This window comes from Lissotriton helveticus, chromosome 8 (assembly GCF_964261635.1).
Source record: "Lissotriton helveticus chromosome 8, aLisHel1.1, whole genome shotgun sequence".
Lineage (NCBI taxonomy): Eukaryota > Metazoa > Chordata > Amphibia > Caudata > Salamandridae > Lissotriton > Lissotriton helveticus.
This window is the reverse complement of record NC_136069.1, coordinates 456,991,326-457,017,606: the sequence shown is the minus strand read 5'-3', so window position 1 is coordinate 457,017,606 and position 26,281 is coordinate 456,991,326.

The window sequence follows — 26,281 nt, the reverse complement described above, 5'->3', positions numbered from 1 at the left end:
TAAAGTTTGCTAAAATTCAGGAGACCGCAGGGTTACAGTGGCCAGATGCTTTACCAATCAGCACTTTTATCAATAAGAACAACGGCACATTCTAGGACAGGATTTTCACCGTATGAGGTCGTGTTTAGACGTCTGAAAAATGTCTGGGGCGTCCGCGCCCTCGTAGGTTCTCCTATATTGAGTATCCATTGTTGATAGACTATCTTTGTCAGTTAACTGAAAGTTCGCATTCTATTCACCAAAAGGTCTGGGAAGCCCTTCCAGCTAAACCAGAGAGTCCCGGACACGATATCCAGCCTGGTTATTACGTGATCGAACTTCCAGCGGAAGAAGAGTTTGGAACGACGATGGAAGGGATCAGAACAGGTCATCATATCCTCTTAAAATCAGTGACCAGAAGAACTGGAAGCATGCCAGCCATTGCCGCAAGGTCCCTCTTCCTCTGCCCTATGGCGAATGGGTGAAGGAGGGAGTCAGGGACTCCCAATGTGAGCTGGTACCCCACTTTGTTCCTTTTAGTGACGCAAGGTTGACCTGGACCAAAACATATTAGGAAAATGATGAAGTATTGAATGCATTGGTCCCTCCAGAAATATGAGCTATTAAGGAGCCGCTGTTTGTTGATCCAACAGTGCCTGGGGCTGCCAGGTACAATTTGCGTCCTCTGTTATGGAACGATGCACAAAAAGAGAAGTCGGATTATATAGGGATGGACTGTGAAAGTCTGGTGTACTTTGCGATAGTACCAACGGAATTAGTTTAGGGTGATGTGAGATTTGAGCATTGTTTTGAGCATTGGACAGGATAGCTCAAAAGGTATCCCTTTGGGGTACGTTATCCTGATCGACGATGGACAGCACGAGCTTAAGACAGAGCAAGCTCCATCGCATGTGCTCAAGAGCGCCAACGTATTGATGAACAATAGGAGCCTGTAGGACACAAGAAAAACGTACCTTTATTATCATTTTTGTTGCATTTCCCTCCTTGCTAAATCATGCATCCCTTTGGTCGGCATATTACTGAGGAGGAACAGGCATTTGCACCACTGCGTTTAATAAGGGGTTGGTCGACAAACAGTAAAATAGTATGCATACTAATTGTTGTGATTGCACAAGCGACAATATTTGGATTATTCATAGAGGAGAAATTTCCTGTACATTCCTTGGTAGGTACTACTACCACTCCCCCTGAACCCATTTTTGTTACTCTAGCCCCACACAAAGAAGCGCATAGGCAGTCTACATCAACAATGTACTTATACGCATGTTGCATCATGCTCTTAATGTGTCGAATACGACTAATTGTTGAGTTTGTGGGTTGCTCCCTTCAGTCACTCATAAGAGCGATAATTTATTGTCAATGCCACTGTCATACACTGGAAGCTGTGAGGGTAGGCAGGAATTGTTTTGACTGGTGTATTTCCAATATCTACTTTCTATTCTGGGTATGACGTCCATTGATTCTCACACTGCAAATTAATATTTACGCTTCTATCTAGAGTTTACCCCCCTAGGACCAGCAGGACAAGGGACTCTATGGACACTGTAGTCAAAGTCATGTTTTAAAACGTACCAAAGAGTTAAGGATAATGCCTGGTTTGGCATGGAAATGGCTGATTTCCAATGGTTTAACACTTCTGAGTAATTTCAATCCTTCTGAGTTCAAAATATTACTAAAGATAAACCGATACCTGTGTCAGTGGTCAATACGACAGCAAGCTTTTGTGTCCAGGTGACTGGGGAGATAAAGGTAAGGGAGAGTAAATGTAACTTCACCTACAAGCTGAATACGACTAATAGTCCGTCTTAGATCCTGTCCCATAATGTCTATTTTGTCTGTGGGTCACAAGCTCACATCTGGCTCCCGAGGGGATGGTCAGGTACATGTTATCTCTCTTTCCTTCTGCCCCCTGTATATGTATGTATGTATGTATGTATTGCCTATTTGTATAGCGCAAACTGTCACCCAAAGGGTATCCTGGTGCTTTGACTTTTCCAGACCAACAAACAGTCACGATATTACATTGCCCTGGGGAACAGATGGGACTTCAAGCCTTTCTTAAATTAGACAAATTCCCCAATGCTCCTTACGACCACTTGGCTGCAGTGTAACCAAAGGAACGTCCGCCCATTCGTATCCTCCGGATCTTAGGAACTGTAGCCAGACATGCCGATGAAGATCGCAAAGGTCTGGAAGTCGAGTACCAGGAAAAAAGCTCTTGCAGCGGGACAGGCCCCTGGCCATGAAGGGCCTTGAACACTATACAAGATGATTTAAAACAGATGCACTGGTGGACCGGCAGCCAGTGGAGGTCCTTAAGCGCCAGGGAAGAAGAAGCCGAGCGCAATCGAGAAAGGGCCAGCTTAGCTGCCCTATTCTGAATGCGCGGCAGTCTTCCGATCAAGATGCCTGGGGCACCCAGAAGCAGTGCGTTGCAGTAGTCAAGCCTACTGAGAATGATACTGCCCACTACCTCTGGTCTGGCTTGAGCCGGGAGCATAGGGAGAATCTTACGGGGAATGCGGAGCAGCATCATACATGTGATATGACTGTTTAATTTACAAAAGCATTGAGCTGCAAATTAGGTCCAAACATAACGCCCAGATTACGAGCGGAATCTGCTGCCACAACCGTACCCTGGAAAGAAGTGGGCCAAAAATCCACGAGCAGAGGCCGAGGAATACGGTCCGTAGAGCAATGCAGCACCTCGGTTTTGGAACCGTTAAACTGGAGTGAGTTAAAGCGCAACCAGTTGCGGTGGCTGTCATGCAGCGATGAAAGGTCTCCTGAGACACGGCCTCTCGGCCTTCCAAGGAGAAGATGAGATGCGTGTCATCAGCGTAATTCATAACTGAGATCCTGAATGACTTAATCAGCTTAACTAAGGGGCGGAGGTAGAGATTAAATAAAATAGGACTAATAGCCGACCCCTGAGGTACCCCTTGCCCCACTTTTTTTATGCCAGATTTGTAAGGCGGTAGGGCCACTACCTGATGTCGGTCCTGAAGATAGGAGACCAGCCAATCTCTAGCCAGACCAATCACCCCAGCTTCCTCCAATCTGCTAATGAGAATGGTGTGGCTGACCGTGTCGAACGCGGTCGACATATCTAGCAGCACTAAAAAGGCTGCTCGACTGAGTCGACACGCGAACGAAGATCATCCAGGACAACCACTAGTGCAGATTCGGTGCCGTGAGCAGGCCTGAAGCCGAACTGGGCCACATCCAGCCAGGTGTTAGCTTCCAAAAAACTGGACAGATGTTTAGTGACGCACCTCTCCAAGATCTTAATGGGAAATGGAAGCAACGAGATTGGCCGGTAGTTCCCCAAACAAGAGGGGTCCAATGTTGCCTTCTTCAGGAGAGGAGAAACCACGGCCAATTTCCAGCTGTCCGGGACCGTAGTGAGGGATTGACAGCAGGTGGCAAACAGAGGAAAAAAAAGTTCCTATTGAAACACCTTCCCGAGTCTATGAGGCAGCGGGTCCATGGGAGAGCCTGAGGACACCCCGTTTGCCTGTTGGCCAAACTCCTCATATAGAGGGAGGGGAAAGCTGTCAAGCCGAGCCCGTTCCATCACAACCTCAGGGGTCCCCGGAATAGATAGAAGAGCCAGGTCCATCGAGAGCTGAGGGCAGGGGGAAGCTGGATCAGAGAGCCCACTCAAAATGGTGGCAATCTTGTCCTCAAAGGCCGCTGCCAAGGAATCGCAGAGGGACTGAGAGGCCGGGATGCTATTGGCAACACAGGCCGGATGAGAAAGATCCTGAACAATTTTAAACAGGGTATGAGACTTGTGTACTGCCTGGGTCAGCGTGTCCTCGAGAAACTTGGTTTTGGCGCATTTAATTTGCGCTTTATAGCACAGGAGGGCCTGTTTATAACAGGCTTTGTCTGACTATAGGTAGTGCTTCCTCCAAGCTCTCTCTGCCTGCTTACACCGCAGTTTCTGTTGGAGAAGATCTTTAGAATACCAAGGCATGGCGAGTTTAGGCCTAACCCTCGCTTTCCGTAAGGGTACCATTTTATCCAGGCATTCAGTAATTTGCTGAGTGAGACGCATGTAGCTCTCATCCACGTTTCCTCCCAAGATAAAGCCTCCAGATAACAGGGAAGGGAGGCTCGACTGTTTCAGAAGTCTGGACCATTGCCTACTAAGGTTGGTTGCTCCCATCTTATCGCTCCCCAGCGAATTGGCAGGGAGAGATAAGGAGAAGTGAACCAAGGCATGATCAGTCCAGCTTTGAGAAACTATATCCCTGATTATAACCTGATTCTCCAATGCAAAAACTAAATCAAGGGCATGACCCTTGAGGTGTGTCTGGGATAGCACCAGCTGTTGTAAATGTAAATTACCACAGGCCTGGCACAGATCTCTAAAAGCTGAGTCCAAAGGCCCATTAGGCCAGAGGTTAAAATCCCCCAATATTAATAGCCTAGCATGAGAGTTGGACAGATCATAAATAAGATCTACCAGCTCAGGTAGAGCTGACAAGGCATTTCCAGGGGGCCTGTAACACAGCAACCCGGAATGCAAAGCACCCCCCTGACCTTTTAAGGAAAAACCCATAAGTTCAAAGCCTAGCACTGCCTTAGTCTCCAGCAGAGAAAGGTCCAATGTGTCCCTAAAAATAAAGCCAACTCCCCCCCTCGACTCCCTACTCGAGGGTTATGTCTAATTTTATAGCCCGGTGGGCAGGCCAAGCCTAATTCCACCTCACTATCAGCCCTAGTCCACGTCTCTGTCATGAAAAGCACATCTAACCCATGTGTTTCTATGAGGAGAGAGATTTCCACATGGTGCTTGCTAAGAGATCTAACGTTAAGCAAGCCACATGACAACATCCCCATGCAGCTGGTAGTGGTAGCTGGCTTACCAATCGAGGTGAAACGCTGATCTAATCGCATGAGCTCCTCCCTAGAATATACTAAACGGGAAGAGTCAGGAAAGGCAGCATGACCGGCGCTGGTCACGACCTGTGCGCGAACGGGCGCAAATGGGCTTACCTCTGGCGCACCTCCGGCACGCACACGGCGCGTCCGCTGCGCGCCGATGCTGCACGCTTGAGAACTATGCATCTTAAGTAGCCGTAAGCGTGTGAGTCCTACAAGGAGACCTCTAGCCCCACAACCAATATGGCGCCCGCAAATCGACAACCACCTGGTTTCCCCCACCTAAGATGGCGGCCTGAATCGCCGCGACGCGGTGGGCAAAGAGTCCTGGATCGCCCTATATCCCGAAAAATACGGGGTGGCAAAACAATTTTAAAGTGCAGGTAAGAAACTAACTAAAATTATCACCCCCAGAGTAACAAGGATGAGGAAGGCGCCTATATTCGCAATTAGAGTTGTTGAAGGGGTTATCCATACAACTGAGGGTATAATGACAAATATCACTGCTGAGCTCCAGCCTACGAGATTAGTCACTTTGCAGAACCGGATGGTGCTAGACTTTATACTTGCAGATAGAGGAGGGGCCTGTTGCATCATTGGCAGCAGCTGTTGTGTTTATATACCTGATCACGCTCCCAATGTTTATTCATCTATACAAAAATCACATAAAATATAGGCTGAAATGCACCAAGAAGTAGGTACTTGGATGCTGGTGGGGTGGATTTGGAACACGCTAACATCCTGGGGTTTGAAGATCCTCCTTTTCTTGGCTGTGGTGGCCGATATCTTCTTTACATGTTTCCTCGGCATACAATGTCTCCCAACTTGTTTCTCCTAGTGTGTCAATATCCTCACTCCCAAACAGAAAATATCAATTCATGATAATAATGCTGCGCTTATGATGCAAAAGGATATTGAGGATTTTATGCAGATTGATGAAGGTATTTTTGAGACTACATCTTTCCTTGCAGCCTCCATCCCTGATACTGAATACATTAACTGCTCCTAATACTGATGCTCCTTTGTCCTCGAAAATGTTATATTTTCGTTGATCATTTCCTAAAATAGTTAGCTCATGCTAAAAGGAGGGTCTGTTGGAATGAAAATGTTTTCACTGTCTTGGCTTGTGCATTATTCTATGTAAGTTAGCATTTGCTGCACCATTTTATGTTTGGCCGCCATTTTGAACCATGATCGAAACTAATCCCTGCTTTCTCGAGAAACGTCTTGGGGTATGTTTCGTTTCTCCAAGGTTGGGCCTCGCTTTGCTAATGAATACACTGTTCTTATTAGCACACACCTTTCCCACTAAATAGAGGCCTTCTCCTACGAGTCTACTGGCGGGCACAGACAGAGTGACCGTGGGTAGGAGATAATGTGTTCCCGGCCTCAGTGTCGAAACCTATCCTACTGTACTTCTTTGTTTAGCTGCATCTGCCTTCATTGGTTCTGAATTGTACATAATGTATCTCCATGTTTGCTGATGTCAGTCCCTCTGCAGCACTCCTAAGAGACTGGGCAGACTGGGCTCCGCTCAAGTGTATCTGAATAAATATATATTGGTTTATATTCTCTATGGTCCGACCGACTCTTCATTTGGTATGGAAGGCTGAGAGGTGGCATGAGTGACCTGGGTGACCCTAAGCGGGCCACTTCCTTAATCTATTGACAAGAGTGTGGTGGGAGACAGGGTTAAACACAGCAAAGAGGCTGAGGAGTATCAGGGCCACAGTTTTTCCGTGGTCGAGGAGAGTTTGTCTGTGGCAGTAATCAGCATTGTCTTAGTGCTGTCGTTGGCACAGAATCCTGATTGTGAGGAGTCGAGTAGGCAGTTTTGATTCAGGTGTTTGTCGAGCTCTTGCTTGATGGCTTTCTTGGGTACTTTGGGTAGGTTAGCAGGGAGACAAGTCTGTAAGTTTTTTAGATCGCTGGGGTCGCCAGAGGGTTTCCTTAGGGGGATCTGACCTCTGTGTGTTTTCATATGTTCAGGAAGGTTGCTGTGGAGATGGAGGAATTGAGGATGCTGGTGAGTTCTGTGCTGATTAGGTTGGTTCTGAAGTTGAAGAGATGTTAAATGGTGGGGCAGGGATCGGTGGACGCCCCGGAGTGGATGGGCAACATGACGGCAGTGGTAATCTGAGTGGTGGGCGGAGACCAGGTGATGATCGTTCGGCTGGTGTTCGTTGGTTGGTTGAGGTTTTGAAAGATGAGAGAAGTGGGTTGGGGGCCAAAGTTGTTGTAAATGGTGTCAATCTTGTTGTGGAAGTAGTCTGAGAGGGTGTCGCAGAGTTCTTGGGAGAATAGGATGGTGTTTTCTGTGGCTGTCGTGTTAGAGAATTCCTTGACTATTTTGAAGAGTTCCTTCATGTGGTTAACCGTGGTATCTATGCGGGCAGTGATGGCTGCTCTCTTTATTTCTTTGATCCGCAGGTGGTAGTTTGCTTTGTGAGCGACTGCTTGAGGGGTTCTTGGTGATGCATCATCGCTTCTCGAGTTAGTAGTAGTTGCACTTGGGGGTTCTGAGGTGTACCAGCTGGCTTGTTTTGAGGTTTCGATATCTTTTGCTGGTCTCGAGTCTGTCGATGCATTTGGTGATCCAGGCAGAAAAATTGTGGATGACCTGGTCAAGGTTTGCCGAATCTTCAGGTTGGGTGGTGCCGAGGGTCTGTGTCTACTGAGTACCGGTTACCTTGCCCCCACTCCGACTGGACGAGCTGTGGTGCTTGGCGATGATATGCTGTGTATCCGAGATGGTGAAGTGAACAATGGTGTGGTTGGTCCGGGTGAGTTCTATGACGTGTCTGAATTTGATTCTGTCGCTGGAGGAAAAAAATTGAGTCAAATGTGTGTCCGTCATTGTGCAAGCGTTCGGTGACCAGTTGGGTGAGGCCAATGTTGTTAAAGTTCTCCAGGAAAGTGATGGAGTTGGCATCACTGGGGCCAGCGATGTGCAAATTGAATTGCCAAGCAGGATGTAGTGGCAACGTTGATGGCTAGGGAGGCAATGTGGTTGGAGATGGCGTTGCAGAAAGCTGGTCTGGGTCCTGGAAGTCTGTATGCGAGGGTGCCTCTTAATCATGGTCTTAGCATCGATCTGTAGTCAGAAATTGAGGTGTTTCGTGAGAGATGTTGAGTCATCAACGGTGAAGGTGAATTTGATTGTTTTCTTTAAGATTATGGTGATGCACCCACCTTGTTTGTTGTTATGGTCTTGGTGTATCATCTTGTAGCAGTCGGTAATGGCAGTGGCAATGTCGTGATTCGAGGAGTGGTTGAGCCACATTTTGGTGATGAAGGCAAAGTCAGGTGAGAGGGTGGTGATGGTGTCCCATATTTATGTGGCGTGTTTGCAGAGGGAGCATTGAGCAGGATGCATTGGAGAATTTTTGGGCTGTTCCTAGTCTTCTGAACGGAAGTAGTTTGGGGTCCAGTGGTGGTTCTGTGCAGCAGGAGAAGCAGCAGCGGCAGCATGTGAAGTGTCCTTTGGTTGATCACAGAGAGGATGTGAAGCAGCCGTTGTTTCAGTGCATGGGGTCCAGGGCCAGGTGCTGCTTGGTGAAGTACCAGGGAATGGTGGGCAGACCAGGGTTCCTGGTGTTTTGGGCTTGCCTTTGGTGCACCATCAGGGATCTTTGAGAACAAGACTTCCATATGGGAGAACAGCTGGTGACCAGCAGAACTCAGATCAACACCCACACCAATAGACCATGCATGCAACCTTGGTATCATCCTCAACAGCTAAATGTCCATGAAACGACAAGTCAACACAGCTGCCTCCTCCTGCTTCCTCATCCTTCGCATGCTTTGCAGAATCTTCAGATGGCTTCCAGTCAACACCAGAAAGACTGCCACGCAGGCCCTTGTCACTAGCCCCCTCAACTACGGCAATGTTCTATATGTCGGAATTTCCACCAAGCTCCTCCTAAGACTCCAGACAATACAGAACACTGCAGACAGACTCATCCTGGACCTCCTTAACGGACCCAGATTCCCCCACCTCAGAAACCTCATTGGTCACTGGTTACTCACTAGAGCTGTGCAGCTGCCTCTGTAAGTAGTCCTGGGAGGTGGGAGTGGCTATCAGGGAGGTGGGAGGGTGGGGAGTGAGAAACACTGGGAGTGGGCGGGTGGACAAATCTGTCCAGTGTAGAACAAGCCCTTGTCACCAGCCGTCTCGATTTCGGCAATGCTCTCTACTTTGGAATTTCCACCTAGCTCTTCTGAAGACTGGAATCTGCCAGGGTGAGTGGTTCTCCCACAGCAGGATAAAACAGGAGGCTTTGGAACTACAAGCAGAGTACCAGTCTAGTTGAGTTAGGCAGGAGGAACGGCACAAAAGGTCAAGGGATACTCACTAGAGCCATGCAGTGGCCTCCTTAAAGTAGTCATGGGAGATGGGAGGGGTTGTTAGGGAGGCTAGAGGATGGGGAGCGGGTAAATGGGGGGAGCAGGTTGGGTGGCCAAAGCAGTTGGTGAAGAACAACAAACCAAAGACCAGTGGAAAAAAAAGTGTGCAAATTCAAAATAAAAGTATCAAAGGAAGAACCGAAAACTACTAATCAAATAAATTCCATTTATCAGGCAAGGCTATCTGGGAGCTATGGTGAATGGTCCTCCGGCAGTAGGATCGAACAGGAAGATTTGGGAGGAGGGGCAGAGTCCCAGTCTTGTGGAGCTAGGCAGGGGGAGAGGCGCAATGACCAAAGGTCAAGGGCTACTCCCTTCCACGTCCACCCAGGTATAGTATTCTTTCACTGCGTAGAGCCAGGCACTCAGTAAATAAAACCTCAAAAGTAAATAAATATATAGAATAATAAACAGATTCTTTTAAATCATTAATCTGTGCTTTCTAAAAATATAAAAGGGCAGAGTTACAAGAAACTGACACATCTGTAGAGATATGTCAGTTTTCCTGCGATACCCTTGTGCCACCATGGATGCGCTGAATTTACAATACGGCTTGACAGATGCGTCAGAAATTCTGACGCATCTATTTGCGCAAATGTAACGCATTGCGGGACCCGTGTCACATGCATGATTCAACTCCAGCAATGCATGTTGAGGCCTATACTTATTGTACTGTGTCACTCCTTACACCTGCTTCAAGCAGGCGTAAGGTTTTAACGCAGTGGTGTCCTAGAAGTGGAGTAGTGAAATCTTGTAGATTTCACTACTTCACTTCTACGAGGCTTTCCTGCATGGGAACACCCACCCTGCATACATTATACCTTACGCAGGTATAATGTGACGCAGGGCTTTACAACGTGACACATCTCCCTAGATACATCACTTTGTAAATGGGCAGCAACGTGGCACATTGAATATGCCGCCGCTGCGTCACAAAAAGTGACGCAACTGCGGCGCAAAAGTGTTGCAAGGGGCTTGTAAATCTGCCCCAAGGTTGTTATTAATCTGCGTGCATGCCCAGCGATACCAAACACATGGTCGGACCTAAAAAGCAGTCTCAAAATAGAAATCTTTGATCCATTTTATTTTAAGAGCGGAACAGGTCTGAGTTGGATTGCGAGAGGTCAGGCAGAGGTGGAAACTCATAACTGTGTTTACTAATCCTATTTTCATTTCGCTAAACCTCCCTCAGGCGAACACGTTTGAGACTGACACTATCTGCTAGGCGACTATTGATCCAGTAGAAAAGACATTCAACCAATACTTGTATGTTTTGTGTACAATTCGCTTTACAGCAGGAATATGTACACAACAATTGTTTGTTAACTCATATAAGAACCTAGAGAGAAGACTAATTATTTTTGGGACGCTTCTTTTTATTTACGAAATATTCAGTTTTAATTCACAGCCCGACCTTTCATAGCAGATTTTTGGGTGAGAGCCTTCAAAATGCCCTGCTTCATTTAGATTTAGTGAAGTAATTACTTATTGCTAATTCGCCTGTCTTCCTCATCACAGTCCTTGCTCATTTAGACGAAACCTTACCTCGAAGAGAGAGGCAAACGTGTGCCACAGAAGCATTGTCTACCTGACACAGTGAGCCCCACCGACTAAATGGCATGCCCATCATGAATCCAGTGTCGAGAAGTATACCATCAGATATACATTGGGTGCTACCTAAAAATCCCCCAAAACATTGTAGGGGCAGATTTACAAACCCCTTGCGCCACGTTTACGCCGCCTTGCGTCACGCAACAGCGGCGTAAACGTGGCGCTTCCCTGCGAGGCATTTACAACGTGACGCATCTAAGGAGATGCGTCACGTTATAAAGCCCAGCGCCACAATGGGGGCGTTCCCACGCAGGGTGGGCGTTCCGGCGCCTGTGTGCCTCGCAAAAGTGCCTGCCTGAAATCTACAAGATTTCATGCAGGCACTTCTGCGACGCTGCTACGTCAATTCCTTACGCCTGCCTGAAGCAGGCGTAAGAACTGACGCAGCATGTTAAGTATTGGGCGGCCCAGAGCATTGCTGGAGTTGCGTTGCGCTTGCGACGCGACTCCAGCAATGCGCCACCCTTACACCACATGATGCGTCACGCATCTGCCCTTCCTTGCACCATGGTGCGCCGCATTGTAAATGCGGCGCATCTGTGGTGGCGCAAGGAGGGAATTGCATGACGCATCGGTTCTGGCGCATCCTGCTGATTTGCAGAGATGCGCCAGAAGACGTAAATATGCCCCAAAGCTCTTAATAATACGAGGCTAATAATTCCAACCTGTCAGAGGTTCGGTACATGTGTAGCACAGTGCTACTAAAAATACAAAAGGTACAACATATTAGGTATTAGTAAAATCTGTCCAGAGCAGTTTATGTACCTGCTTGGGCACTGGCATTAAACATTAAAGCACAAGCACCCATGCTCATACTATTAGCATAGTAGCTTTTGTTGATTCTACACTTTATTTTAAGATCGGCAGTACCACAGTTCACCTATTAACAGTTTCTAAATCAAAGTGCCTTTTCTTTGACTTGAGAAATTAAACATAGACGTTTCTGGCGCCCTCTTTAAGCTGCTTATATAAACTACCGTGATAAAACGTTGTGATAAAAACAGGAGCTCGGGTTCCACTCGGTTTACCTCATCTCACCGACAGCGCTTATCTGAAGCTATTCATTTGCATTTCATCGCGCCACTGTTTTCACTAGTATTGGTTTGATGAAATCTGATTTTTAAATGCATAAAGCTTTCATGAATAATCAATGGCATATTCAAATATTTAGTCCTTGAAGGCATTGTCGAGCAGAAGAGGAAAATATATAGCTCTTACATCACAATCGTTGTACAGTTAAGCGTAACAGCAATCTATTCTTCATCATTTTGACATAGATTTTGATGTTATTCCCTTCTGACCTTCGTTTAATGGGAGCATATGATTGGCATTCTCTCAGGCTAACAATATTGCCACTTTTACACATCGACATTTAATTCTGTTTTTCCTTTTATAATCAATTAGTTATCAGCTATTCTTGTAAAGTGGCTGCTGTATTTTCCTTACCGGTGATTTAATCGAAAAACGTATACTAGTTCGCCTGACCTCCAAAAATCACCTTATGATATGGAATATGGAGAGCATGAAATTATGATTACATTCCACAACTGCATAGGTCTGTGGTTGAAAAACAATCCGTCCAAGCTATTTGACTAATCCGTTCTGTTCTCTTCATCTGCCCATTATGCGGCTATATGTGAAGGGCCTCATTTATGAGAAATGACACATCGCTGCGTGAAAGCAGCGATGCGTCACTTCTCAGTGCGCCCTCCTTGCGACATACCTGATGCGTCATATTTAAGGTATGCTGCATCATGGCGCAAGGAGTTACAGATACGTCAGTATTTCTGACGTATCTGTAAGCGCAAAAGTGACGCATTGCTGGAGTGTGTCACAAAAGTGACGCAACTCCAGCAATGCGTCCTTTCACATGGGGTAAGCCCCATGTGAAAGTGCCTGCGTCAGTCTTACGCCTGTTGTGAGGCAGGCGCAAAATTTTGACGCAATGGTGTCCTAGAAGTGACACAGTGAAATCTCATAGATTTCACTGTGTCACTTCTACTAGGCTTTTTGCGGGGGAATGCCCCACCTGCATACATTATACCTGGCGCAGGTATAATGTAGCGCAGGGGTTTACAAAATGACGCATCTGCTTAGATGCGTCACTTTGTAAATAATGTGCAACAGGAGGCATGTTTTACGCCGCCGATCGGAAGCGCAAAACTGACTCATGGCCTCATAAATGAGGCCCCAAGTATCTTGTTCTGAAACGTAGTTATTTCTGCTTTCAAAAAACATCCACGGTGTCAAAGAGAAATCTCTGAAAACCCTTTCTTGGAGAAAAGAAAATCCATCGGTTTTCAGATCCCAATAATGTAATTTGAAGATGACGTCAAGATAATCATATCCGCGGACAGCTTTAAATTTGTTTGGGCCCAAATATCAATTACATTCGAATAAATTAACCCCAAACACATTGGAATATGGAATGCACGTTACATAAAGTTCTGAATGACTCAGGGTTGCAGACTCTGGCAGTTGGGACTTTGAGCCAGAGTTGGTGGGTGGACAAGGCGTGGTTGTATTTGTATATCTTAAATAAACCCACTATCTTATGAGGCAAAGATAAGTGTGAGGATTATTGCTACATTGCCAATGAGGATGGGATCGACAAGTACACTCAATGCCTAAACTTTTGTAAACCTACTGGCGAAGAGTAAAAAACCAACCACGTTTTCAGAGCAAAAGATTAAGGGCATGATTCACTTAGGTGCAATTTAGGCCTGTGCAAAATTTGTGTTATGCCAGGGTAACCTTCCATGACTTTGGCAATTTTTAGGGGGTTATGAAACTCACATAATTTGCTCTAGCGTAATTATGCTCAATAACAACAAAATTATGCATAATAGTGCAAAATGATTCTAAGACTCAAAAATTACCGAAACATTCCGTTTCAGTAAAAATCCAACTTAAAAATGTCATTTTGATTTGATTTTCGGTTGCTTGTATTCAAAATACTGCTGCGCGCATTACAATTTATAGTTTTATGGTCAACATGTACCCAAAAGGTGCCCCCAGGTAATAAAATCTTGTTATTTGACTGACCATGTTAACAGAATTGCTGCTCATTTTCAACACACTTTTGCTCAAGTTCATAATTATAGTTTCCCAAATCCAAAATTACCCTTATGGTCCGCTGGAGTGAAAAATCTTCCTGAAATGCTGATCACGTTAAAAACATTTGTCAAAACGGTGTATCTCATTTTTATCCCTGAAATTAAGTGACGTGGCGTAATGACGTAATCTCGGCAATTTCACATCAATTGTGTTGCTTGAAATCACCAAAATTACTTCAATGACGCCAGAGTATTGAAAATGTTGCCCAAGCCTATTAATTTTCCATTAAATGTGTTACGTGATATTCTTGAAATTAAGCTAACGTACCACATTAAGTAATTACATTACATTCACGGAAAAAATTTAGCACAAGCACACAGGAACAACTCAAACTACAGAACATGAGCAGCTACTTTTTAGTGGAGAACCAGAAGACCCATACCCCACAGCCTAGTTCCACATACAAAACAACCCAACTTATATCACTCTCCATGGGTCAGGTACAGAAACTGTAAGATATGTCACTGACACCAACTGTCACCAGAATAAGGAAAACTTTCTGATAGAAGCCTGCAGTCATTTACAATAGTCTGCATGGCACGCACCAAAAGGTTAAGTAATTGGTGAATGCTACACAACAAGAATGTTTTATCACCCACTCCCTTTCTCTCCATTCATGTTTTAGGATTTATGAAGTAAATGGCTAATCCCTCACTTTTTTTGTGCCCTATGCATCAAGGCAAATCAACAAAACCAGGGCAAGAGCATTACTGTGGTCCTGATGCACAACACCAAAGCGCTACTCACATAGGCCACATGACAGGCAAACTCTTCGATCCTGTTGGATAGTCCTCTTATCCACCTAGATATACACTTCTGAAACGTACCATAGAAATGAAGTGCTATATATATACAACTAAAGTACAATGTAATACAATGAACTTTGTTACTTCCAGAATTTTTATAATATCAGTATTTTAAAATTACCCCCTGTAAACAGACTTGCAAAATAGGCAAGTCTGTTTACAGGGGGTAGAATTGGCCCACATAGCCTATTTTCATAAAACCAAGTGCTCCAGCGTATTCGTAGGCCCAATAATACCCCCTGTAAACGTACTTGCCTATTTTTGCAGTCTGTTATTTTAGAAGATAGGCATATTACATATAAAAAATTTTTTTTTGAGTGCAGTTGGGACCATATTAGGTCCTGATGAGTAAAGCAGTGGGGACTGCTTACGAAACATGTCGACCCAGTAGGGCGTAACACCCCCCTACTTAATCCCCTTTTTAATATTTCCAGCTAGGGAAGTGAATATAATTTGTTTTTTTACATTAGCCAGGGAATTTTTAAATGTTTGTATCTTTCATACACCCTACCACTCTCACTACCCCCACCACACATAGCCTATTTTCATAAAAGCAAGTGCTCCCTCGTATTCGTAGGTTGAAGCACGCCCCGCCCCATAGAGAGACGGAAAGACCACTATGATGAAGCATGACACTATGGGATTCTTAGTGTGTGAGGGGTATTTTAAAATCACTTAGTGCTTTTCCTTGCAATTTCTGGGATCAGCAACACTCACTATTTTTTGCATCTCGAAAAATAAAAAACAAAACACAAAAGAATATAGGGTAGAATCATATTGCATGTCCCTCTAACCCATAGGTCTTCAAACTGTGGGGCGCGCCTCCCTGGGGGGGCGCAGCATCCCCTCAGGGGGGGCGCGCACTCCACACCACCACTTCATCGTCCACTGTTGCCTTCAGGCGCCAGTTGTGTGTCTCAGCCTGGCCATAGTCAGAGTGGAGATGCAGGGGCGCTAAGAGGTGAAAAAAACCCAAAGCCTCTTTAACACGTGAAAGGCCTTTTAAAGACCTTTGAAGTACTCGGCGGCCGGCAGCTCAGAAACTGTCTGTGTGTGTGCCACTGGCGAGGCGAAGCAGGTAAGAATCTTATGCTGAGCATAGCTTGACAGCCATTATTGCCTGCATGTTGTATCTGAGATCAATCCATGAATGCCTGCATAGAAAACAAAAATACAGTGTGTGAAACTGCCCTGCACCCTCCTTGTCCCTCAAACCCAGGGCAGAATGTGCATTTGGACGGAGTGTTTTTTGCGTGGAAGTGCATGTTAAGTAGCATGTGCATTGTATGTATGCCTAGTGACAGATAGCATTGGGAATTCTGCCTGATTCTCAATTCTGCAGCTGCCAGCGAACACTCCCATGTAATGTCACATCATTATTTTAAGATTGAGTGTGTTTCAGGCATTCCCAATTTGTTGTCCAGGTGTGTAAACCTCTCTCGCTCACCCAGGTGCAGTATTCAGAGGCATGGCAGTATAAAAGATATGTGGTTGTGCAAGGGGGGATGCATGAACCGCCATCAAACCAAGCTATAAATATTATCTCTGTCGCACTGCTTCTGGTATCCTCATTTTGCTGTAAACTTCACTAAAGCGTATGTCACACATCAGTGGGGTACATAAGAGGTGAGCAGTCCCCTCTGTCGCACATTGCTGCTTCCGACTTCCCAACCTTTGCTAGAGTGAGGTTTGTTGAGGCATTGTTGAGTTCATGTACAGTTTTTCATGTTTTTTCATTTTATAATGCTTTTTCTGTCTTCCAAATTTCAATTATTCATTCATAATTCCACTTGCTGCTTTGCATCTTATTTTCCCACTCTGAAAAAGAGCCCTTTGATTCTTCTCCCCTCTTCCAAATTTGCAGTACTGTTGGTTAGGCAAGTGGGCAGTTGCTTTGTAGTCCAGGCACCGCAAGCTGTCCAACCTATCGCAGTGGTCATCCCCAATTGTGCAGCGTGCGAGATCCTACCAAAGGTTGTCAAATGCTCATCGAGGCACTATGTTGCTGCAAATTGTTAAGCCAGTTCGGTGGCAGGGTTGTTATTTTGAGTGGGATGAGATGGAGGGAGGTTGGGCACCTGTGCGATGAGACATGCCTAGGTTGGCCTCCCCGCTCCATGCATTTTGGTAGCGATACTCAGCTTCATTTGGCAGCGGGTGGTGTGTCGCTGGTTTGATGTGGAGTGTGTGTTGATCACAGATCTGTTCTGCCACTTGTGAACCCTGAGTATCGGGCAGCCAGGCTATTGTGTCCTGACCCCTGGTCACGCCGAGAGGGAGTTTACTGACCAGGTGTTGCCAAAATAGGAGGAAACCATGAAAGCGTAGTTGTGTTAGCAAAAAGGGAATTTCTTCCTGACTAATGGCTTTACACCCATCATGTATCAGATAGTAATCTGAAAGTATTGCAGTGCATTTGGCTCTCAAACAGTGGTTGTATGTGTACTATCAACTAGACTCTGTAACTTTGTTATGGGAGCTCTACTTGCACTGCATCCATCACCCTCTATTAATATGCACTCATCCGCAGTGCAGGCCACTGTGTCTTGAAAGCATTGCACGCCACGGTGTCTTGAAAGAGCCTCAGCATTATAAGACACTATTGGAAGCAGACACAATGAATTTTATGGTCAGTGTTGATACCTTTACTCTTGTACACTCTATCGAGCGGGGAGGGGTGGGTCTCTGGCCGTCACGCAGAACGACCCCTCGCTTCAAAGGGCCGACAGCTGCAAGTCAACTAGCCCCCGGAGCCTCCAGCGGGTTGGGGGAAGACAGCATCTATTTGGAAGTGCTAATGGATTCAAGTGTTAAAATGGCCGACCACTAAACTGCTGAAATACGCCGCAGTAAAACCTATGGGCAATGTTTTAAGTAAACTCGACGCTCGAGGAGGTTGCAGCGCAGCTTTAAGGCGTACACAATGAATTTTATGGTCAGTGTTGATACCTTTACTCTTGTACACTCTAGTTCTACATTTAATAAAAATACACTGAAGTTGCAGGGGAAAGGCCTCCGTTCTTCAGTGCCGAGATTTGAGGCCTCCACTATCCTGCTGAGGTGGACCTACTTTGATGTGAACTAATTAATCCAGCACTGTTTTCACAGCTGGTCTGGCTTGGCTTTACCATGCGGAAGGACTCGTGACTTCTTCGCTAATCCACATCAACGGTCCCTCTGGTGTGATCCAATAGTGATTCTGTTAGCCAACGTTGGACAGACAAGGGGTTGCATTGAATAAACATGGCTCAGCAGTTCAACTGGGCAAGGGAGGGTCTCTATTTAAAATGTACCAAAATACAGAAATAACCCCAAGGTGTGGGTGGCTCTGTATGTGTGTGTGGGTTGCTTTGTGTGTGTGGCTCTGTGAGTGGGTGCAAATGCAATAGGTCTCGCATTTGCGAGAGATTAAGCTATTGGCAGTGTAAATTACAATGCCATTTATTTATATGTTTTAAAAACAAAAACATAAATAAAAATAATGTAATGAGCAATGCCAATAGCTCTAACTTTAACAATGCCGAGACCATTGCGGGGTAAGGATGTGGCACAACAGCCAGTGCGGATTACTGTAGAGCTGGGGAACCAGGTTCAATTCTTGGTGTCTGCTCAAAATCCTGTGATTCTGGGCAAATCACTTAATCTCCCTGTGCTTACAAAAAATGAATGTGTGCTTGTGTAATGTAAAAGATGCTCCTGTAAGCACTCTAATACCTTTGGGTCATGTTCGCACTATATAAAACTTAAAAAAATATATTACAACATTTTGTGATCACTCCCATTTCCAGATACTGCTCAAGACTGGAAGTGGAGCACAACCAAAGGATGGCAGAAGCAAGATTCCATCCACACATTGACTGTCTCTGTGGAGAAAAACAGCCACACCCCACACCTGTGTTTTGGGAGTGTTTTTGCTAATCTATCCTAAATGTTGTGTTTTATGTGAAAAATAAAGCACCAATGTAAATTTTTGTGCTAATTGTTTCTTGGAGACTTTTCATTTGAACTTTAGAATAAGCACAAACACTAAAAAAAACTTCAGTTTAGTAAACACTCTTAATTTATTTATTATTATTTGCCCTATACAACCTGGGCTCTGCAGGAGGGAATGGCCATCAATGATGCAGAGTACCAGCTTCCAGAACTTTTTTGTCAGTTGGTGGTGATGGTGGGGGGGCTCGACGTGTAAAAAGTTTTAGATGGGGGGGCTCAGCCGACAAAAGTTTGAAGACCTCTGTTCTAACCATTATGTCTTTACCACGAAATTGCGTGGTAAAGGCATGCTTGCTAAAGACATGGTCATGGTACGGTCCACGTGGTACAGGCATGCGTAGCTCAGACATGCGTTGTACCATCATACATCCCGTTAGAAGCACTATTAAACAGCTTACGTAAAGGTTTGTGTGCATGTTACATCCTGGCAGTGGCAGTCCTACCACTGTCACACTGCGGGCCCGTCCGCAGTATTTCAAGTTTGATGGTTGGACCGCCCCAGGACTGCGACGTTTGTCGGGGATCCAGGATCCCGCCGGAGTCACGCAGAAGTCAGGGAGCTGTAATATGCTGGCGGTGCCACTGCCACAGCGCCGAGCATATTACAAGTTTGCTTTCCACTTCCCCGTTCATGGCAGTTCAAAGGCTGCTCCTGGGTCTAGGGGTGCATGCATGGGGGCAATTCTAGTCGCCCCTGGATTTGCACCCCCAGTTTTGCACGGCGCACACCATGCAGGAACATGCAGTTGGCGCTCTCGTGGTTTGCATGTTAGGCTCTCCCATGAGCCTAACTGACCATTGCTGTCAGACCGCAGCTGCAACACCCGCCCACCATGGATTACAATCGTAATCCGGCGGGTGGCCACACTGCTGCCCTGGAGGTCCTCCAGCGGACGTTGCGTTGTAATAAGACCCTGAGTACTTTTGATTTTCTGAGCTATCTTTTATTTCATATTGCCTTCAATGTTCATTTACCCATTTTTATGAAATTCTCTTTTTGTTTTTGTGTGTCTTCGGTATTTACTTTGATTTTCACTTACTGTATGTGTTTGTTTATAATGTGCTTTTTCTTTCTGCAATTAAGTTAATCTCCCCTGTTTACGGCACCTCAGAGAGGTACATCATTTTACAAAGGTTATTGTAAACACAATTAATGCAGCATTAGAAAAAAACGAATCTACCTTGCAATAAAAAGTTCCAGTTAATCAAACTTTGCATTCTTAATATGTTTTGGTAACATGTGTTAATCCTTACGTCTTGCAACTATTCGTCAATAAAATATCAGATCCAAATTAATTTATTCATGAAGTCAAATAAATGAAATCTGGCAAAACATGGTCACACTTGAAATACCCAGATAATCTTGTTAAATTTATGTTTTTGATTCCAACAGTGTATAGTGGAAGTGTTCGGTCTGATAAGAAAGCATTGCACTGATTCATCAGGGAGACTAAGGCCAGCAGATACATTTTCAACCTTTTACACAAAAAGACTTTACAAAGCTAGTACATTACAGCCAGATTTTGTTTTGATCTGATTTTATATTTATAAAGTGCGAGCTTATACTCGAAGGCGTCTAGGCGGAACCAACTGAAGCCCAGACGATACAGTGGAATCTATGCATATGAAAGACGGGAGCCTAAGTTTGAAGCAGATAGAGCTCATACAATGATGGGCCACGTTTTGAGGGCTTTTCTAAAAGAAAGCAGATTGGGTGACTTCTTTAGCTGTGGGGGAAGGGTGTTCCAAAGGCTGGAAGTGGAGGAGACAAAGGTATAAGAATCAAAATGACTGTATTGAAGCTCCCTCGGCTTCATACAGTGACATATTTTTTTCTAGCTAAAATGAAAGTTGAATGGCAAGTTAATTTTCATTATAGTACTTCATTAAATTCTATGTCGTAGAAATGATCAAAGTGCTGCAAGGAAGACTCCCTTGCCATCCACCCGTCGTTTCAAATTGAAAGAATAACAGGACTGCAATGAAGACAAGGATGCTTACATTACAGTTTGGCTTTCGCTTCAGAGGCATTGATAGGTTATTGGAAGGTGGGACCAGTAGGAGGATGAAGGAGTGACAAACAGAGGAAGAATGAAGAGTAATGCACAGGGGAAAGAGGAATGTGTGGGAAAGATCCACAAGAACAGACAATAGAGAGAAAATGGATGGGTGGCAAAAGCTCCAATGAGCCAACATGAAGGCCTGAAGTTGTAAAACAGACCTCATGAATTTCAGTGCAAGAACTTCTTTGGAGGATGACAGATACATCCTAACAGTCACAGTCAATCTCATCAGGTGGGTTGAGCCAATATAGTATGTGATTGATAAAGACTCAAGCCAACGGATAAAAGGCTGGTCAAATAAAATACATAATATTTTTGGTGGAGTTTTATATAGCGCAAACTCGACCCAAAGGTATCGGAGCACTTTACATGAGCACCAGTGGCGTTAAAGATGGACAAATTCATTTTTTGTTAGGCACGGGGAGATTAATTGATTTGCCCGGCATCGCAGAATGTTCAGCGTCCCGGCCAAGACTAAAAAATGGACGATCTGTCTCTTCCTCTATAATGCCAATTGGACAAGAGTATCACCAACAGGCACTAGCACGCTAAACTGCCTTTACATTCATGAACACCATCATGTCTAGCCGGGAATAAGAAGTCTACCTGCACCCAATAGCTAGTTCAAAACAGCTGTCCACTGATTTGAAAACAGGGGTGATTGCACAAAATAATGAGTTGCAAATATTATAATTCCTTAATATTGTGCCAAGAATTTCATTAAAACAATAATGTGCTTTTTTAGGCATTTAACATCCTTTTAAATAATATTGTTTTCTTTAGTATAGTTTACTGAAATATAGTTGTAAATAATATTGCTTTTATATTATTTTCATATATGTTAGTTACAATTTTCAATTAAATTGCTAATATAGTTCGTGTAATTCTTATTACAGTTCCAATTAAAGCGTGAGATTGAAAAATACTCCTTTTTTAAGTTAAATTAGTAATTTATAAATATTGTAGCAGGTTGGTGGGTTTGTAGGGGAATAGGGTGGGAAGTAAATTAAATTATATTTAAATACATTTTATAGTTAAACAACCATGTAGTGAAAAATAATTTTTGATTTCTGAATAATTATGCAGACAGGGTGTTTGTAATCATTCTTTTAAACAGTTGAATGGGTTGGAAATATGTTCGAAATATTGTGACAGAGGTCAGAAACTGCAATATAGGTGATTGGTTGATGGCTCAAGTAATTAAGATTGCGACATACAATGTTAACTGTATATTAATTTATCTCAAGCTTGGTTCAATTATGAATTGGCTATGGTCTTTGAAAGAAGTTGTTATTATTTTAACAGGAGACTCACCTAAAATCCAATACCTCCAAGTTAGGGATCCTGAGAAGATGTTCTCATGCTTTTTATGTATCTTCAAGGGCAGCAATTAGGGGGTTTGCTATTACACATAACTGATGTGAAGAGGGATGGTGAGAGTAGATGGATATGGGTCATGGTCAGAGTGGAGAGGTCATATCTAAGGCCCGATTACGATGGCGGTGGCACCGCCACCATCAGGGCATCAGTGACGGTTTCACCGCCATCGGCCCATGCAGGACCGCCTGCTGCATTAGGATGGCGGGCTCATGGTGGATGGGCGTTTGAGCCCATCTGCCACACATCCAACGGGCTCCTTGACTGCAATCCCTACAATGGTGGCCTACCGCCGTAGGAATTACAATGTGCTTTCCACTGGCCGTCAGATAGGCTCCTTCGACCTCTGCTTCCATATTACAGAATGTACATCTTCAGTGCATGGCCCGTCCTTTCCTTCACTCTTTTTTATACATTTGTTTGCCATCTCGATCTATGGCGCATGGCTTTTTGACTCTAGTTTATTGCAGTTGTCAATTGACATCTCAATAAAGTTTGTAGATTTCAATTCCCCCACCCTGTCGTTTTAGACAGTGAGACTTCTAAGCCACCTGAAGCCGTAGTGTTTGGCTTTCTTGTTCTTGTTATTAGAAGTTGACATTCATAATCTTTATCAATCCAGGAGTCTCAATCTTGCCCACATTGTTTTTCTCAATAAGGTTGCTTATATAATTTGGTTTGCAACCTTTTCTTAAACCTTAAATTGTGTGGATGTCAGGGACATACCCTCTTCTCCTTTTTTAAAAATTTCGAACGGTCCAATTCACAGTCTTCTCAATAAAGTTTATTGAGTTTGCTTACACAGACTGTTGGTGCAAAGCCCTATTCCAGTTTACTTTTATTTTTACCTTGTTGTCTCTCCTTATGCAAGATCTGAGTCCTTCAACTTTCTCTAGGACCTGAATGGAGACTCCCCCTTGTATTTCGTTAGTCTTTACTCTCCATTTTACCTGGGCGGGGCCTAGGCTCGGTCAGACGCCATATACCATGTGTTCTGGGCTGAACTCATTTCCCTTCCCGGTTGCACGAACCAGCCACGAGAAATTCGACCTTAAGGTAGGCACGAACACCGGCCGTGTTCCATTCTCCTGCGTTTAGTCTTTTGACTGTCAGTAACCCGGACAGGCACAATACAGGCCTCCTCATTGCCTCTAAACATTGAGTACCGCTCACGGTTTCCTACTTGTTGAACCAACAACACACGGTCCGATGGCTATCTAGCTTTCCTCTGTACCGTTGCCTATTGCAGTACCTTACTTCCCTGTGTAATCATTCTGATATGGGTTGTAAACATAGCATTGAGCAGTCATCTGCACTTCACCAGATGTATGCTCTTTTTAGCCTACATATTCAACTCCTATTCAGCTGCATTTCAATTTATATGTATGACTGCATACCCCAGTCAACCTTTTTGCTTTTTGCCAATGCCCTTTTGGTAGAGTCTCCAAAATTTCTTCTGGATAGACTTTTGAGGATTCAGTCAACGGCAGCCAAGCTAGCCTTAGGCTGGCCTAGAAGGTCCTCTTCCTCTTTGGCCTTGGCAGAGTTGCATTGGCTCCCGTTGGGACAGAGAATTCAGTTTAAGTCCCTCTGTTTAGTGTTTAAAGCCCTGCATGGGCTGGGACCTGTCTCTATGCAGAGGAAGTTTGAGTGGTACGTTCCAGTTAGAAGCCTTTGTTCTTCATCGGCAAGATTGGTTAAGACTCCAAGGTTCAGGAAAGTTAAATCGGGTGGTAGAACCTTTGGTGTAGCAGCTGCTAGACTTTGGAATGGACTCCCATTGGAACTGAGACAAGTCAGCGATCTCCTTTTTAGAAGGAGACTAAAAACCTGGTTGTTCCCCAAAGTCTAGTAAGCTGTCTGTTTTCCTGGCACATTTTTATACTGTACTCTGAGTTTGCTAGCGCCAGGATGCCTGTTAGGAGACAGAGCACTTTACAAATGAAGTAAATAATTAAATAAATACATTTTTGCCCCCACCCTCCTAATATAAGGTTTGGAAGCCACCTTGAGTGCATGCACCTTGGGTGGGGTGCTATTAGCTCCCACGACAAAACGGGTAAGCATCACAAATTGCTAATTTGTATAAACTGCATACTTACATTTACACTGATATTATAGATATATTTGAGACTTTGCAAGGAGTGCATGTGGAATGTGTAAAACGTTATGTTTTTAACACTTGTCTCTTGCCAGGGACGACGGGGACCAACAGAACATTTATTGTTACAATAACCTATTAGCTTGTTGTAGCCTTTTGTAACCACCTACTAGATCTGGTATGCGGGGTTAACTCACTTCATTTTTGACCTGAGGAAAGCCAGGTCACCTCTAAGGAGGGCATTAAGGCTGAAACATGTCGACCATCTAGAGACCAGGACAGGTTGAAACATCCTGCCATAGCCTACACTCTTTTTAATCCAGACCCCTGGATGTCTCATTAAAGCTGGTCCTGACATACCAAGGAGTTAGTTTTAATTTCACTCTCACTTTCCCTCCACACTCCCTCCACGCCTGGCTCATCAAAAGGTTCTAGAATACCTCTTAACTACATTGATAAAACATCCCTGAGCTCCTCCCTCTCAATGAGTGTGCTGAAGCCCGCACTGCGACCAAGTTCGCAGTGCGAGGAGGTCCCCGATGATGAAGCATGCCACACATGGGTGGGTGAGGGAAACCATTCTAAAAAAGTGAATCCCCCCACTCCCCCTCTTCACTTTAGACCCAGAGGTGCTTTTTTGTGTTGCTAATTTGATGCGAGAGGAGTCGCCTCCTGATGGTCTTTAAACCTCCTCAGGCCTCTTTTGTTTGACCTGCTAGCATATTATACTCCCAACACTATTCATAGGATAAACCCAGAAGTATCGGGCCAGTGTTTCAGGTGTCAAATTAATGTGCCAGGAGAATAGCCCCTTATGTTTTCTCCTGTCCTGTACTTCATGATTTTTGGCATCAGATCTTTTGAGGCTTGAGCAAAGTATTGGACTAAAGTCTTCAGCCTGATACTGCTTTAGTTTTGTTTGGTTGCTCGAGAGAGATTAAAACATTTACCAGGGTAGGCCAATGTTTTATTTACAAAGCCATGGCGGTAGCATGCACCTTGTTTTTTTAAGATTGAAAGACAACAGTATCTCATGTGATTGCTCCCTGGATTAGTAAAATGTCCGGGATTAAAATGTTAAAATATTTGCATGCTTTGCAGAACACGAGTTTAACTAGATTTCATGCAATCTATAGAGTTTGTGATTGTAATGAATGCTATGCACTTTAAATAATCTCACCCAATTACTTATTTCTGTGAGACATGTTTGTTTAATATTATTCCGTTGGCATAAAGCCAGTGTGGGCGTGGGAAAGGAGAGGGAAATAGAATCTCCAAATAACAATGAATTATTTTAAGAGACTAATTCTCAGGCCACTCCTCTTTCCATCCTACAAACACATTGGACTTTAACAAATTGGGTTTTAGAGGTAATTTTGTAGCTGATTGGGAGGCTAGATGTTTTAGAAAAGCTCGAAGACACTTTACAAACTATTCTGTTTCATATTATCTAATTGGCATGATGGAGTGATTCATTTCAATTATGTTTATGATATTGTTTGTCTGTTATGGATAGTTTAAAGTATGATGTTTACATCATAAGCACTTTTCGATCATTTTCAGGTGTTTACTGGTTTTTTTTTTAGGTAGAGAAGTAAGGTTTATTTCAGTTTTGTGTTTAAACTTTATTATGTGTTAATTATGTTTTTAGAAAATATACTATATATTTTTTTTAACTAAAATATGATTATATTTTTGATATATTAGTTATTTATGTTTTTAGAAAACTATTAGGAGGCATGAGTGTGCTTGTAGTTCCTTCAAAGTCCAACATTTTCCCTACTTTTGTATGTATGAGTCGGAATAGTAAATCTAACTAGTTTGGAGTCCAACACTTTCTGTACTGTTGCTTATACTGGACTGGTAATAGTAATTGTAACCCCTCCATAGTCCAACACTTTCCCTACGTTTGA